The sequence below is a fragment of the Sapajus apella genome, unplaced genomic scaffold, assembly GCF_009761245.1.
Source record: "Sapajus apella isolate SASKATOON/1434 unplaced genomic scaffold, GSC_monkey_1.0 scaffold5, whole genome shotgun sequence".
NCBI classification, from domain to species: domain Eukaryota; kingdom Metazoa; phylum Chordata; class Mammalia; order Primates; family Cebidae; genus Sapajus; species Sapajus apella.
This window is the reverse complement of record NW_022436945.1, coordinates 25,251,573-25,264,789: the sequence shown is the minus strand read 5'-3', so window position 1 is coordinate 25,264,789 and position 13,217 is coordinate 25,251,573. Positions and strand designations below refer to the sequence as shown.

The window sequence follows — 13,217 nt, the reverse complement described above, 5'->3', positions numbered from 1 at the left end:
AGTGATTAGCAGAGAAGGCAATTATCTGCTTATAAATAAACATTGCCATATTTTATGTGCAAAGAATATAGTCCACTGACTGTAGGATTTAGCCAATGCTAGGAAATCAAAAGATGTATATAATTCTCTCAGCTCAAATGGACCACAATAGCCTAATTTAATGCAATACTTGTGCTTAACTGATGATTACAGATAATGATGTTGAAAATTAAATTTTCAGTTATGTGTTTTCTACCTGCTAAAGATTCAGTATAAGTAAACAACTCAATTTATTACCACCAAGATGATTTGGCTGTGTTTCCACCCAAATCTCATCTTGAATTGTAGTTTCCATAAGTCCCATGTGTCATGTGAGGGACCCGCTGGGAGGTAATTGAATCATAGGGGCGATAACCTCCATGCTGTTCTCTCAATAGTGAGTTCTCTTGAGATCTGATGGCTTTATAAGGGTCTTTTCCCATTTTGCTTGGCATTTCTCCTTGTTGCTGCCTTGTGAAAAAGGATTTGTCTGCTTTCCCTTCTGCCATGATTGTACGTTTCCTGAGGCCAGCTCAGCCATACTGAACTTTGAGTCAATTAAACCTCTTTCTTTTATAAAGTACTCAGTTTCAGGCAGTTATTTTAGCAGCATGAGAACAGACTAATACACCCCCAAATAGGAATAGTTTATTATCTGATTTGGAAAATGATTATTTCCTTTTAAACATTGCAGGCTTTCTTGAGACCTCTATGTGCAAAGTTCTGAGAAATAAGTATATGATTTTATTCACCTTTGAAGATTTATTTCCAATCTACATATGGGAAGTATCTAATATCAGGCAATTGCCATTAAATTTTTAGAAATACTACCCACACAGTAAGATTTTCTGACCTTGCAGGCTAATAAAATGTTTTAATGTATCAGAATCAGCAGAGCATGTGGGCGAATAAGTCACTGAGCTAATTAGTCATCCCTCTCCCAAGAGCTGTGTATGACTTAGTGGAGTGTGTTTAGCATTACAAGTAAATCAACATTGTTGCGGCAGGGAAGCATCATTTCTTAGTCATTTCCATAACTCTGCCACCTTGACTTTTCAATAAAATCCTCCAAGTTTATGACTCTTATAGATTGTAAAAAGGGAATATAGCAGGAAGAAAAATGGATGCCCCATATAAGTGTATGGTAAGCATAGCACACACTAGCTTTGAAAATCCAAATGGATTCCTGAGTAATGGAAATAAAGGTGCAGTTCATGTGCATAAAGAACAATGGTGAGCAAGTCACATTTATTAGAAGTGACCCAAAGCTATTTTGCAGGCAGTTTTGCTTCTTTTCTACCCTTATCGTTTTAGGTTGTGGGCATAATCGAAGAGAAGAAAAAACAGCAAAGTTCCTATGTTGCCAGAAGCACTTCGGGTTAAATTTCAGGCAGACACTTATAGGTGATGAGTCAAGAGAACTCTCAAGGCTATCCTTGGGAATTTTTCTAAGGAGCAAAACATAATCAATAATAATGTCACTGATATGAAAACTGTCTATATAATTATATTTTGGTTTTTAAATGTTACTTATACATTTTATAATCTACTTCACAAACATTTCCACTTTGGACCCCTGAGCAGGTGAGGCTACTCAGAGGCAGACAAGGCAAAGCCTATTAGATTATCTTAATTTTCATTAGAAAATTAGATACAGAAAGGTAAAGTCAACTACTAAAATCATGTGTTGGAAACGGTCACAACCCAATATACCTAATAACACCAGGTCCTCAAGATTCATGGCTACCTGAAGAATTGAAAATGAAAAGGGGATCAAAATATTGCAATAATAAAGGGGTGCCCTTTCTTATTGGGGAACTGGGGGAAGATTGCAATAAGGAAGGAGTGCCCTTCATTATTGGGGAACTGGGGAAACAGTTTCCTATAATTAATACTTTCTGTCTCTCTGGCCTTTTCAAGTCTTTGTCACTTTATCTTTTAAGTAAGAAAATCTTTCTGATCCTAAAATTCATTTCCTTAGCTCGACTTTTTCTGCTATCTCATCTATTCTTCCTCTTCAATTTCAAACATCTCAAAAGAACAAACAACCTTCACTCTCTTGTCTTTGTAAACATTTGCAAACTGGCTTCTGCCTCTTACTACACTGAAATTGCTCTCTTGATAGTCACTGGTGTTTATTCTTAACTCCAATATTTTGCTCTTGTTAATCCCTTGTTGCTCCTTGAGCTTTCTACAACATTTAGAACTCTTGAAAACTTGCTTACTTAAACTTTTTCCCTGAACTGAAATGACACTGTAAACCCCCCAAAGAAATACCATTTTTCAGTCACCACTTCTGACTCTTCTTCTCCTAGATCTTTAAATGAGGCATTACGTTTCTTTCTTTGGCCCCTTTTCCCATTTCTCAATCTCACGTATTCCTCTGGCCTCAAATACCATCTTACTATCCTCTTCCTAGTTTCTTTCCTTAGCATCCTCTTTTCTGTTGAGCAACTGGCTTATATTTCCAACTGTCTGTTTGACATTTTTGTATAATCAGTTTAATAAAGCCAAAATGATCTTGTTTTTCAGGATCATCTCAATTATTATCCTACCACCCACATAATCACCTAAATCAAGGGAAAATAAAACAAAAATAAAACAAAAGCAAGAAAACATACTTATAGAATCCTTTTAAAGGATTTGATTCTATTTCTACCCTATCTTTTTAATCTATTTTTTGTTTATTCTATCTCTACTATTATCTCCCTATGTCAGATCTGTCACTTAGAGTACTGAGCTCCTCTGTGGCCTTAGTTTTTCAACTATAGAAAGAATTCGTATTAGTATAATGTCTTATCACTCTTAGCAGATTGAATAAACTGATGCCAATAGAACACATAGATCAGAGCATGGTCCTGAATAAATTGTTTAATAAATCGTATGGCTTTTGCTGCCTCTCCTTCTCCTTTTCCCTGTGCTCCTTCTGCCACTCCTAGTACTACCAATACCATTACCATTTCTGTTACTATCAGGACCAGCTTCATAATATATGGCACTCTTTGTAAAATGAAAATGGGGGGACCTTGTTCAACAGACTGAAAAATAATTGTGAATAAGTTTGCATTGCCTTTTATGTTATTAAACACATTTCTAAGGTCAATGTCTGTTCTATAGAGTGACTGAGAAGTGTCAAAAAAATCGCTAGATACTTTTTTAAAAATGCAAGACAGATTTCATTGGGACTACTGCAGTAGGGGAGAAAAATTTCAGTTTAAATTGGGCTCGATTCCACCAAAACAAATGATGAGAGACTTTTTAAATGCTGGTGTGTGCTAAAGGAAAACTATTAAAGGTGTTCAAGTGGGTTGGTCAATGTGACTAGACCATATTACTTTGTTAGGGTTTAACTTCCCAAAGGACCTGAGAGACAAAAGGTCTATCTTCCTGGATTATTGAATTTCAAAGAGATGATTACCAGGTCCTTGAGTAGATATGTGTAGGGAGTAGAAAATTTACATCTTAAAGGGACAGAAAAACAATTTATAATTATAAGTTTTCTAACGTAATTGCTCTAACAAAAGAGAGGACAGAGGCCTAAAGATAGGTGTCAGCTTGAACAAACAATAAGTTATTTTGGCAGCTATTTGTCAGAATTCTCTAGAGAAAGAGAAGAAAAGAACCAATAGAAAATGTGTTATGTAGAAATTGTAATATGTATATATATGTATACATGAGATGTATTATAAGAACTCAACTGTCAACTGACATGATTATGAATGCTAGAAAGTTACAAGATCTGCACATGTCAAGCTAAAGACCTGTGAGAATTGATGGTGTAACTTCCAAGCTGAATGTCAGAAGGCCTGAGACCCCAAAACAGTTGTTTCCGTCTGAAGGCAGAATAGGTCAATGTCATAGTTCAAGGTGGTCAGTCATGAGAATTCCCTCCTTACTCATGGGAGGGTCTGGTTTGTTTTTTTTTTGTTGTTGTTGTTATTTTCTATTCAGGTCTTCATCTGCTTGGATGAGTTCTAGTACTCACATTAGGAAGGGAAATCTGCTTTCTTCAGTCGAGTCTACTGATGTAAATGTTAATCTCATTCAAAACCACTCTCACAGACATATTCAGAATATTTGACCAAATATCTGGGCACCGTCCAGCCCAATCAAGTTGGAACATAAAATGAACTAGCAGTACTAAGCTTTCTCAGGTAGGCATTTAAAGAGGTGCTTGGATTATCCTAGGAACATGGTATTGGGACAATAGAAACCAGCTAAATCTTGGTGAACTCTCTTGGTGCATTGAGTTGGTGGAGTCATTTGTGCCAAGAGTTTTGTAGTTCTTAACATTCAGCATTTTTACTACATAATCTTCCTTAGAAGAGTTTCATAAGATTTAATTGGTAAATGTTTTAAGTCAGTTTAGAATTCTGAGAAAAATCTAAATGGAGACCCGTTATGATAAATATATTATAATAAAGAGAATATATTGATTCTTGTACTTGTGCACAATTGTGAGTTTTAAAGTTGAACTAATTTCTTTATCTTAAAGGGCTATATATTCAGTGCACATTGTTTATCACATTCAGATTACTAGCTTATGATATCTTTACTTACATGTAGCCATGCACGTGATATTAGCTACCTTGAAAAGTCAGGAGGTTGGAGGCAAGGGGAGGGATCACTTAGGACAAATACCTAATGTAGATAACAGGTTGATGGGTGCAACCATGGCATACGTATGCCTATGTAACAAACCTGCATGCTCTCCACATGTATCCTAGAACTTAAAGTACAATTAAAAAATGAGAATAATGAACCTAGCAATACAGGTTTGTAATTTCAGAAAATATGCTTATGTAAAATAAATAAAATTTTATGACACATGTAGTTTTCTCTTTAAAATCAGTGTTCTTCAATTTACTATTGAATAATTTACAATTGCATATCTAAATCTTGTTACATAATTATTATCACTAATAAACAATGAGTATAACAAATATTTAGTGAGTGCATACATAGCAGTAGGTACTATGGAAAACAAGTTTTTTCTTATTTCATACACATATCTTTTAACCCCATAATGCTTCTTAATTTGAAAGCCCCTTTCCAGGTATGAATGTTTCTTCCTCCTTTAAATAAAACCTCTGACCTTAGGAATTTTAACTTGTGCATCTAGCATTTATTTTTCCCTGGTAGATTTCCTAACATATGTATTATTAAGCCTCTTAAAATTCTTTTGCATGACAGGAAGCCATCTTCAGCCAAGTTCAGCCTCCAGAGAATGTCTTTCTCAGGGCTTTCTTTTATGACTTCTCTTCTACATATCCAAGCCTCTTAATATTTTAAACTATGTTCATTAAACCAGGGTCATTCATAATACATATGATGTTCCTTTTTACAGACCATGGACCCACCCACAGAGAGTTTTTGCTTTAGTAGGAGAATACTAGGAGTTGTCAAATAAATACATCAAACACATGAGGGCTTATAAGTATGATTAAAAGAAAGCAAGAGCATTGATAGGTAGGTAGGCTAGGGAAAGTGACAACTTTTAATAAATGAACAAGGAGCTTTTCACTCATAAGGTAACATTTCAGAAAAGAGCCATGAGAAATACATGAGTAGTCTTTAAGGAAATTAAGGAGAATATGATTCTAAGCACAGTTTATAGAAAGTGTGAGTGTCCTGAGGCGGAAGTGAACTGAGTCTATTCTAGGAATAGCAAGGAGGTCAGTGTTGCTGAAACAGAGTAAACCATCAAACAACGGTAAGAAAGAAGCTTCAAGAAATTATGGTGGGTCAGGTCTCATAGGGCTTTGCATACCATTGTAAGGATACTGTCTTTCACTTTTCCTTTAAAATCATTTAAGTGTTTTGTGAAGACTAGTGACATATTTGACCTACATTTTAGAAAAATTACCCCTGCTGCTGTGTTGAGAATAAATTAGAAGAGGATGAGTTGGGAAGTAGAACTGTGAATCAGATGCTATTGAAGTAATGGTGGTTTTGATAAGGGCAGTGATACGGGAGGTAATGAGAAGTGACTTGATTCTGGGTTTATTTTGAAGGCAGAGCTAACAAGGATGATCAGACATTTGAGGAATTGTGAAATGAAGAATGAATCCAAAATTTTTGTCCTGGAAAGTTAAAAAAGAAAGCACTTTATATGTTATTTTCTAAGAAGCGCACTATCAGGAGTTCTACACTTGGCATGATACTTCTAAAATTCTGTTACTATCAATTTGAGAACAAACAGATGAAGTAGTTGGTTGTGTGAGCTAACAAAGTCTGGGCAAGACATATACATTTAGGAGTTGTCGGCATTTCACTGGTGTCTAGAACAGTGAGGTTAGATGAGTTACCAAAAGAGCAGGGTAGAATGAGAAGAGTTCCAAAGATAAAGTCCTGTGGTCTTCTCAATGTCTGCATACTGAAGACACAGTGGACTACAGTGAGGAAATAAAGAGATTGTCTTGAAGCCCAGTGAAGAGCTTCATTCAATGAAGAATAAATAACCTGTGATAGTTGACCACTGGATTTAGCAATGTAGAGATTGTTGGTGATCTTGACAAAAGCAGTTTCAAGGGAAGGATGGAGTGAAAGCTTGAATAAACTTGTTTCAAAAGAAAATTGGAAGAAAGTTGTGGGACCTGGAAAATGTCAAAAACCCCTGAGGTTTTGAGGTATGTTATTGCTAAAAACAGGGACTAGATACATAGGATCGAGAACCAGTTTATTAAAGAAGGGAGAATTTGTATCATCTTAAAATGTCCCAGAGAAAGAATTTTCAATTCTGTTTGTACTCATAAGATAGACTCCTTCAGGAATTTCAGTGTCATTTAGAAAGTTATTCAGATAGAAATGCTATTATGACCAGAGTCAGCTAGAGAGCACAAAAGAAACAGTAACCATGGAGAAGTCAGTATATTGGGCTGAAAATTAATAAAAACTGACTGTCATTAACTCTGGAAAGCTTGAATCTGAAAATTTGGAAAGTTTCATCTGCCTTAAATTTGTATTGTCCTTTTTCTAAGCAAATGTATATGAATTATTTTATATTCTCAATAACGCTGGTAGTAAGTGGGAGGTATTGTGCTCTTACACTGAGGCAAAAAACTGCTACCTCCAAAGCTTAGTCTTAACCTAACCTCTCCAGAAATTTTTGCTTTTATATAGTACGTTCATGCCACAGGATAGACTAGGGCCCCTAGTTTTCCCTTCTAAAGAGATGATCCATATTCTAGGAAGATGATTAATAAAAAAGATAAGAAGTCATGTAAAACATATGCAAAAGGTGAATTGAAAAATATAGTAAAATATATTTATAGTTAAGTAAAAAATAGTGCAGTTTATATAGGACAGTCACATCATAAACATTAGATCAAGAGTGATTTTGTACCAGATTTTCTCTAGGCCCACAGATAGAGCCAAAGCATCTCAGAAAAGAACATAAGGCATAATTAGTTTAAGGACTCTGACAGGGAGTTAATTACAGAACAAACTCTGTTATCTGTTGTAGAGAGGGAATTTGCTGTCCTTGTTAAACAGATTTTTTAATTAATAAGGAATTATTACTTACACTATACAGCAGGATTAATAATTTTCCAAAGAATTAGAAAACAATGAAATATATTTAACACTAAATTAAATCAAACACAATTTAATCATTTTAATGACTCCAAAGTCCAGAAGAGGTACTTTACATAAGTAAAAGAGATTCAGCAGCAGTAGAATGTGACACAAATATATAGCAAGGCAGTAAGAAACCAGGTTATCATTTAGATTCTAATTAGGGGGTGGAGTTAATAATACTAAAGTTCTAATCAGAGAAATGTATAGATCTGTCAAGTGTTTGTTATAAATACCAGAAGATTAGTTGTGATCATTAAAACCACTTATACATTCATTCATTTATTCATCCCACATTTGTTCAGTCTTTAGCAAGCTGGTTATTGTATTGCTACCCATTGGAATTATGCTAACAAAGCATTATTTCTTCAGGAAGTTGACCGTGTAGTTCAGAAGGCAGAAAGATAAAAGACAGAAGTATGCCTGATATGGAAGAAAAAAGAGAACTAACTTTTCTCTTTTATTTCTTTCTCTTTCTTTCTTTCTTCCTTTGTTTCTTTGTCTTTCTTTCTTTCTTTCTTTCTTTTCTTTCTTTCTTTTTCTTTCTTTCTCTCTCTCTCTCTCTCTTTCTTTCTTTCTTCCTTTCTTTTTTCCTCTTTTTCTCTCTTTCTTTCTTTTTTTTTTTTTCCAAAACTTGGATTGGAAATAATATAAAAATTTCTGGAAAGGTTCACATTTCTAAGTTTGAAATTCAAGGATTTCTTGCCATTGTATCGATAAGACATACAGGAGCATATTTAACAGGAGAAAAGATCAGTGGGCCCAGCTGGGTAAAGGATTAGAGGTGAAGGTCTTGAATGTTGTCCATTCAGACTGAAGTACGTGAAAGAACAATTCCTCTTGATGATCTTAAGTGATGACTGAAAAGGTATGGGAAATCATATTTCACTGAGTTAGTAATGCCCAGAACAGCCCTATTTCATTTTTTTACCTATGAAAGCAAAGTGTCTATTCATATGCAACTCTGGTTTCTTTATCAGTGCTTATAGGGATTAAAATGCAGCTTAAAATTTGTAAGAATTCATTGATTTCATATGCTAATAAACAACGGTATGTAGGCAAAAGGATTTAAGCAATCATTTATTAATCCATGATAATAACGTATGTATCATTCAGAGTCCAGTTAGGAAACAGAAGCTACAGCAGTTGGTTTTTATTGTCATTGTTGTTTGTTTTTAACTCAAAGCATTTAATATAAAGATTTGATACCAGGCTTTGGAGTTCTGCAAAGGCAGAGGGGGTATACTAAAGTATTGGGGATAGTAACTACTGAGAGTAGTTTCCATCTAAGACTATGCAATTAAATTTTGGGGTTATTAAAACTTCGGAGATGGAGTAGGGATCTTGCAAAGCTGAAATACAGGTGTCAGAAACTTAGGTGTCTCAGGAGTTACTGCTCCCTGCATTGAAGCTGATGTCTCTGGTGGGGGTGTGATGAAGTTGTTTCTGAAAGTGTTGGGAAAAGTGCAAACTGAAATCAACTGCTGTTATTGAAATGAAATGTCACTGTCAGGGTGAAAGGGTTGCCATGGTGATGCTGAGACCAGCAGGAAGCAAAAACAAGGAAGACAAAATAAACAGGAAGGAGTGTGTCCCTTATTTTTCCTCAATTCGTAAAGTGCTTTTCCAGTACCTTCTACTGGCTTACAGGAAAGACTTACGGAAGCCAAGAAAACCAGCAGAAATATGATTGGCAGGTCTCAGCTCCACATCTTGAAGGGTGAGTTTGAAACTCAGAGAGGTAACAGTAACTGAAATTAAACTTACGACTCAGATACCCAAGGAATTAACATATTTGCAAACAATTCTTTATTAGTCCAATGTAATTTAAGTTGGGAGATAAAATTTGAAAAGTATCAAGAATTTGCCCTTTCTCCCATGGAATTAAATGCTGATTACTCAAAACATTTACACTTGAAAAACATTCGGTTTGACCAACACTGTAGAATATTTTCAATTAGTGTCTCAACGTGCTTCAAAACACAGAAAACTGATGAGTAAATGGTTCGATCTTGGTTATTTTATTCTTCTTTGGCAGTTTTACTTAAGATTAGTATTTAATTTTGCTTCTTGGAATTCTGTGTGAAAATTTTGCCTTTATTAAACATATTATGACATAAACTACAAAATACATATCAAGACAATTCATATGCAAAATGCCTTTGCATTTCTTTCCTTTTTCATGTTACTTAAAGGAGAATGCTTTTAGTTCTCAAATAGTCTTAGTTCAGCCTTATCATGCTTTTATAATTATCTCAAATATCAGTCAACAATTAGCATTTGGGAGAAATGAAAGAAAGTGGTTGTCTGATTATCTGTGTAAAAATCTGAAAAGAGCATGAGATTAGAACCGCCATAATCTAAACTACTGGAACTCCTACAAAAGCTACAGCAACTGTTCAACTCAAAGTCATTCAACGATGAAATAACATTTACAGAAAATTATTTATTTTACATTATTAATGTTAGTGTTAAATCATTCAATTGTGCTTCATGTCAAAACTCTGTTTCTTAAGGGGAAAAAGGTAAGCAGAAAAGTTGATCAAGCAAAACAGTAAGAAATAAGATTTTGTAAAATAAGTAGATTTTAATTGCATGAATTGCTAAAGTATTATTTTCTCCCCAGTATTCTAAGTCAGTTTTTCATATGCATCACTGCATAACACCAAAGTTACTTACAAACCCCACTTAGATTTTTGCTTCTATTCTTAACTCTTTAAGCTAAACTGTTACATTTATATATTTTACCTAGCTCTCAGGATGATGTATCACGTTTTTTCAAAATAACTTGAAACTAACTTGAAACAACTCTATTAGCTATTGTGGGTTTCTTTAAATTATTATGGAGTTCTGTGAGTTTTCTGATTTATTATTTGTTAATGTTTCTGCTTTGAAAGAAATTTAACATTACGTTGAATGTTAGTTAATACCTAACATAAATTGTATAATGTATATTTTCAATATTGAAGACTAAAGAAGTTATTTATCTTTTTAGTTTACAGGGAAATATCTTTGTATACCCTTTGGAATAGTTACTTTTTTCCTTTTTTGAAACTGGAAAGCATGTTTATATTATTGATGCAATTAGTTAAACTAATAAGCGTGTTAGGCTTGGCTTAAGAAGGAGAAAAATATCAAATATTAAGATTATAACCTTAGTTTTTATATGTCTAAACAACATTTAAAAATGCTCAGTCACAGCAAAGAATAAACTATGGAATTCCCAATTTTTCATATGTATTGAAAAACATGTTTTTACTGCTGCATAATAGCTTACCTCAAGATCATAAGTAATAAAATATATGATTGATAATAGTATTAGTTATACTAGTTATCATTGCTAATGGAGTACTCTTTTTAGCACTGTGCTGGACTTTCGCTTTTATAAACGAAGATTTATTGATTCCTTTTTATGTATTAGACATTAGATGAGATGATAGTTCATACCTCAAATATTAATAAAATCTTCTACCTTCAAAGAGATAAAATAATGTAACATGTGTAGGACATAGAAATATGGTTTTTAATTTTCTCATTGATTTTTTTATTTACACATCCATTTAACAAGTGTCCATTTTGTCAAGCATATGCTGAGTAGTGATAATTTAAAAATGAAGAGATGCAGACAACTTTCCAAAAGGAGACTGTAGCATGGTATAGGAGACCGAAATGAATGAAATTGACATAGAAGTAAACTTTAAATGGAACTGTAGTAAATACTACAATGGGGGCTGCATGCATTATAAAAGCATATGATAGAGCTTTCTGCACTATCTAAGGAGGTTAGGAAATGATGATCTAGCTGAGTTCTGAATGATAAACTAAAGTGTATTGAGTGTATCTAGTACATGGGGATGATGCAGCAAAGGGAGCAGACAGCATTTTTTTTTTTAAATGGCATGTATGAAGGCCCTGTGGCAGGGGAAACAGGTGTATTTTAAGAAATGAGAGGAGAGAAATGTGACTATTTTGGTATATACATTTCAAATTAATCAGAGGCTTTGAGTTCAAGTTAGGGTTTTTAATATTTGTCCTAAATATTTAGAGAATGTTAATATGGTTTATTCAATCAAGTATACTGGTGGTACTGTTAAACCAATGTTATCTTTCATTTTAAAAAGTGGCTCTGACTCCACTGAAAAATTAGAAGAAATAAGGAGAAATCTCCTGAGAGGAGACAATGTTAGAAACTCTGCTTACTGATATTTGCATTCAATCCAATAGGATTTTTGCCAATTTTAATCCAATAGGATCAATTTTGCCATTTTTAATCCAATAGGATCATAGATTTCTTGGAACTGATCCATAGAAAAAGAACTGCTTTTCTAGATACTTAGGAACTAGATGTTAAAAAGGAAATAGGTAAGACTAAAGGAAGTTCAAGTCTATTTTATCATAGAGATAATGAGTAGAACAAACCCATGGATTTCTATCTCTTTCTGTGTAGTACAATTTTTATACAAGAGTTCAAGACAGAAAAGATGAGATTATTCTGCCCATTAGACATCAGTTTATTTTGTAAAGATTTTTCTTAAGGCCTATGGGATTAAGAAATACATCTATAGAGGCATCTATCTTAGGTCGTTAATCATTATTGGTTTACATTTGTTTCTTAAAATTTAGAATCCTGCTAGGATAGGGTAGATGACTTTAGTATTCAAGTATTCATTTTTAATCCACAATAATGATGATGACATCAATAAAAACAAAATAATAGTAGTATTTAGCTTGTGTGTACAATAAAATGAACACCTATCTAAGAAGCAGTATCTCCAAAAATAAAACTTCAAGGTAGAACTTTTTATTATTATTACCCTAATTTCAAATATGAGAAAATTGAAGCTTGGAAACATAACACAGAAAAAATTATATAGCTAATGATAATACGAAATTGAATTCAAACCACTGTCTGACTCCAGAACTCATATTCCAACTTATTTCTTCATACTTTCCCTCATTAGGGAGCAAGGGGGTTGTTGTAAAAAGTGAGTAAAATTGTTGTTTTTGTTGCTCCTTTTAAGCTGACTACTTTATAGAGGTGTTAAGTACAACAAACAAGGGCAGTTTGAGGCAGAGAATAAAATAAGTAAAATGTGATTTTCATGAGTACTGGTAGAATCATAAGAAAATAGATATTCTGGATCAACACAAAGAATAATGTTTTCAACTTCCTGTTTCAAGCTGCCAGAAAATGTTTAAAACAATGAAAGCAATATTGTGAAAATGTTTCTCTCCTTTTCTCATAAAAGACAGGAATGAAATATCTTTATTTTATCTTTGTCCATTCATTCACCAACTTAAACTTTCCATAGAATATTTTATTTCTCTGTAAATCAGTAAAAAAATTTCACCATCATTTATTTGTACTTTTATTTAGACTTTCTGTCATATTGAAATAAGTAGTGAAAATGAAACTGAGTTTGTTCTGATAATACAATAATGACAGTGGGATATTTTTTTCTCTCTAGAGATGAAAAGCACTGCCATTTTATCTTGTTATAGCCAGAGTTGGAAGGAGCTTATACACTAGATAGGAGTTGACTACATTGTGTGGGTTTATATATTATGAGGAGAATATTACATGCTTAGTTATGAATATTATAGGCTAATTGTGCTTTCAATAA

General features: G+C 33.6%; 1 long non-coding RNA gene across 1 annotated transcript in view; it reads right to left on the bottom strand.

The window, feature by feature from the left end:
• Positions 1-289: 289 nt before the first annotated feature.
• LOC116548104 overlaps positions 290-13,217 on the bottom strand; it is a 16,986-nt gene continuing 4,058 nt past the window's right edge. The window contains exons 2-3 of the long non-coding RNA XR_004267311.1: positions 1,065-1,069; positions 290-408 (exon numbers count right to left, since the gene is read on the bottom strand). This is a non-coding gene — a long non-coding RNA (uncharacterized LOC116548104). The remainder of the gene's footprint in view (positions 409-1,064; positions 1,070-13,217) is intronic.